The following is a 4,694-nucleotide window of genomic DNA, read 5'->3' on the forward strand; positions in this document are numbered from 1 at the left end:
GATCCATCCCTGCCGCATCCCCCGCCCCCTTGGCAACCGCAAATCTGTTCTCTATGTCTGTGGGTCTGCTTCTGATTTGTAGATAAGTTCATTTATGTCATTCTTCTAGATTCCACATACAAGTAATATCATAGGATATTTGGTCTTGTCTGACTTAATTCACTTAATATGATCATCTCTAGGTCCTTCCATTCTGCTGCACATGGCATTATTTCGTTTCTTTTTATGACCGAGTAATATTCCATTGTATATATGTACCACATCTTTATCCATTCATCTGTCTGTGGACATTTATGTTGTCTTTGTGTCTTGGCTATTGTGAATAGTCCTGCAGTGAACACTGGGATGCATATATCTTTCTAAATTAGTTTCATCTGAACATCAGGGGTGGGATTTCAGGATCATATGGCATCAGCTGCATCTTTTTGATAAAGGTACTTTCACAACGTTATATTATAAGGAAGTACTAACATGTATGTACAATATGAACTCATCACAAAACTGCCAAATGGCCAAGAGCTATCACCAACAGTCAGAAGCATCCTGATGAAAATGTGAAGAAAAAATAAACCCATATGTCTTAAAATCAGTGGTATATGCTGGTTTATCACAACTGTGAATCCCACCTTCTTAAGGTAAAAATTTTAAACTACATTTCCCAGCCCCTCTTGCAGATCTATGACCTAGTTTCCATCAATAAGATGCACTCATCAAGTCTCTGATCTAGAAGTGATATGAAGGAATAGGCTAGATGGAGGTCATCCATTTTGTTGGCGTGGGTGGCAGAAAAAGTGTTTCTGAGATTAATCAGACCAGTGAAGCAGGACTGTTTCTGGGAGCATTGCCTAGACTTGCTTCTTCAGTCCTTCTAACAGTTCTGCAGGAACAAAATTTTGTTCTGCCCCCAACTAGTTAGAATTACCCATCTAAGATCTCTTCTTTCCTTCTTTGTTAAGACAAAGAAGAAATAGAAGCTCTGATCTTGTTGGGGCCTAGCAATCTGTGCCCAGGTGAAAACCTACATTTCCCAGGCTATTAATTGTGGTTAATAGAGAGATGACCACATTACTAAATTCTGACCAATGAGATGTGAGTAGAATTTGGTAGGTGGAACTTTTGGGGAAATTCCTTAAAAGGTGAACTGACTTCAGTGCGTTCCCTAAAGTCATGATCCTAAGATAGGGTGGTGAGGGTCAGCTCCCTGAAACTGAAGTTTCATCTTATTAATGGTTATTGTAATTATAGATCATATATTTAAGAGAAGTATCTTCAAAAACAAAATTATACCCTGAAATGCATATTTGGAATTATGATAAAGCAAGAAAGGTTTAAAGCCTTATCTTTCTCCATGATCTGTTGATTACCCCTTGACCATGGAGAATGATTTGGCTCTGCACACACGTCTGTATTTAGAGTCTGGACCCCAGTCAGCTGCAGAAGAAATCACTGGGTACAAATTGGCAAAATGCTTCTGTACATAATATTAATGCAGGAAATATTTGACAAGCTAGACTGAGTTTATTGCCTTGCCTTTTTGCTGGTATATTTTGAATTTCCTAGCCCCTAATTTAGGCTTTATTTTGTATTTGCAAGATCTGTTTTTGAATAGTTATGAGCGTCCTTAATCAGGGGGAGGGATGGATGTGTGAATTATCTTGACCTTGGTACACGCCACAGTGTCTTTGTGACAAATAATCCCATGTTATACTTTAAATATATAAAATTGTATTTCTCAATTATTCCTCAATAATCTCAAAGTTGGGGGAAAATTAATGTATGTCTTATGGAAAACTCATATTTACAACTCAACAAATACTGTTTTTCCATGTTGTTTGCATTGCATTCCTTTTCATACCCTCAGAAGTTGATTTTAATTCTGGATGGTCCTATTTCTTAGTGTTTTCATCAGAAATAAGTCCTGCTGATGAAGCTTTAAGTTCTTATTATGTTTCTTAGAGATTAAGTGTTCCTTATTTTAACATTTGTATCACTGTGACACTACTTACTCCACATAGTAGCATTCTTCAACATTATATTCTGTTGAACCTAGTAGAGAAATCTGAATATCCTCTTTCTCGCCTAAAAAAAAGTGCTTAAACATTTTATATGGCAAAGAAACCTGGGGGAGAGCTGAACCAATTGATCGCTATCCTTTTACCCTTGCCTCTTCCTGCTCCCGGCTGTCTTGAAGGCAGTTGTGAAGGCTGGAGCTCAGGCAGCCATCTTATGAGGGGTAAACGCCCATTCTAACATTGAGCAGAAGTACAAAAGGAGTTGTAACCCTCGAAGACATCGTAAAGACATTATTTCAGCCCTGAATTGCCCACCATATCTTAATTGATATTAATTGGTCCTTATTTGGTACTCGGGGTTGCAATTACAAATCTAAAAATTTTAAATTGGCTGAATGGAGAGGGTTGGGTTTGAGGCTATAAAGGTAAAGGTGTGACAGGCTAGAAAGTTGTTGCCTTTAGACGTGTGGTAGTGAAACATTTGTTGAGTTGCCACCTGTGGTCCCTTCGAAGCTGGATTCTGTGCCAGTGAAGTCTGTAGGTTAGTGCACATAGTGGAAAGGGAATATTGGCAAGTGTTGACTCAGCTCATTCCGGCTGCTTTGAGTCAAGTCCAATAAGAAGAGGAAAACCCAGATGAGAGCTAACCGGTGAAGAAGGGAGAAAATACCACTCTACCTACAGTCTGGATTCTAAGCTGTTTGAGGGCACTGGTTTGAAGTCTCGCAGAGTTCAAGAATTCTGCTGCTCCTGCCATGCTGGGCAATGAATGTAAAGAAACAGTCTGCTATATGACCCAGCAATCCCACTTCTGGGCATACACACCGAGAAAACCAGATCTGAAAGAGACACGTGCACCCCAATGTTCATTGCAGCACTGTTTATAATAGCCAGGACATGGAAGCAACCTAGATGCCCATCAGCAGACGAATGGATAAGGAAGCTGTGGTACATATACACCATGGAATATTACTCAGCCATTAAAAAGAATTCATTTGAATCAGTTCTAATGAGATGGATGAAACTGGAGCCCATTATACAGAGTGAAGTAAGCCAGAAAGATAAAGGACATTACAGCATACTAACACATATATATGGGATTTAGAAAGATGGTAATGATAACCCTATATGCAAAACAGAAAAAGAGACACAGAAATACAGAACAGACTTTTGGACTCTGTGGGAGAAGGCGAGGGTGGGATGTTTCGAGAGAACAGCATCAAAACATGTATATCATCTAGGATGAAAAAGATCACCAGCCCAGGTTGGATGCATGAGACAAGTGCTCGGGCCTGGTGCACTGGGAAGACCCAGAGGGATCGGGTGGAGAGGGAGGTGGGAGGGGGGATCGGGATGGGGAATACGTGTAAATCCATGGCTGATTCATGTTAGTGTATGACAAAACCCACTACAATATTGTAAAGTAATTAGCCTCCAACTAATAAAAATAAATGAAAAAAAAAAAAAAGAAACAGTCTTAGAGATTTTTTAAAAATGGCCTTTCGTCCTTTTCACTCTAGTGAGAGTTTTCTGCCAGATGAAGGGGGAAAACTCACCAGAAAGATTGGACTAACGATGTGATTAAGGGTGTTGCCTTCCCTATTGTTTCAGATGGCATCAAGGCAGGCACAGAGGGGGATGGGCCAAGGGAGATGGGCAAAAAGGGTGGGCCAAGGGGGATGGGCAAAAAGGTGGGCCAAGGGGGTTCTGGGTAGACAAAGCAGAGAGGGGTGCAGTTACAGGGCTCAATGTTTGCAGCCTGAAAAAAGTCACCACAGTATAATTGTCATGGGATTAGTGCCCAGAATATATTAAGAATTCCCATAAATTAGTGAGAACAAGACAAAGCATTCAGTTGAATAAGGGCCAAAATAATTGAAGAGAAATTGCCTAGACTAGAAAACACAGATGGCCCATAAGCATATAAAACACTGTTCAACCTAACTAGCAGTCAGGAAAATACAAATTAGGCCATGAGATAAAATTTCGCAGCCTGGCAAAAATTTTAAGGTACAAAATACCAAGTGTTGGGCACTTGCACAGCAGTGCTGGGGCTGGCGTAACTTGGCAGGCCTCTGTAGAAAATGTTAAATGTGCACATCCCCAGCCCTGCAATTCTACCCCTGAGGATACTCCCTGGAGAAAGTCTTAAATCTGTGCATCAGGGGTCGGAGTAGAAGTGTTCGTTCTTTTAAAAAGTAGCAGTGGACTTGCCTAGTGGTCCAGTGGTTAAGAATCCACCTGCCAATGCAGAGGACCCAGGTTCAATCCCTGGTCCAGGAAGATTCCACATGCCTTAGGACGGCTAAGCCCACGAACCACGATTACTGAGCCCACACACTCTAGAGCATATGCACTCCACAACAAGAGAAGCCGCCACAACATGGAGCTGGCTTGCCACATCTAGACAAAGCCCACACACAGTAATGAAGAGTCAGCACAGGCCGCCACAACATGGAGCTGGCTTGCCACATCTAGACAAAGCCCACACACAGTAATGAAGAGTCAGCACAGGCCGCCACAACATGGAGCTGGCTTGCCACATCTAGACAAAGCCCACACACAGTAATGAAGAGTCAGCACAGTCAAAAAATGAGTAAATAAATATTTTTTTAAAAAAGAACAAAAAATAATCCGAGCAATAGCCATCTTTGACTGTAGAATAGATAATTTTCGGTTAAG

The sequence above is a fragment of the Cervus elaphus genome, chromosome 33 (genome assembly GCF_910594005.1).
Source record: "Cervus elaphus chromosome 33, mCerEla1.1, whole genome shotgun sequence".
In the NCBI taxonomy this organism is placed as follows: Eukaryota; Metazoa; Chordata; class Mammalia; order Artiodactyla; family Cervidae; genus Cervus; species Cervus elaphus.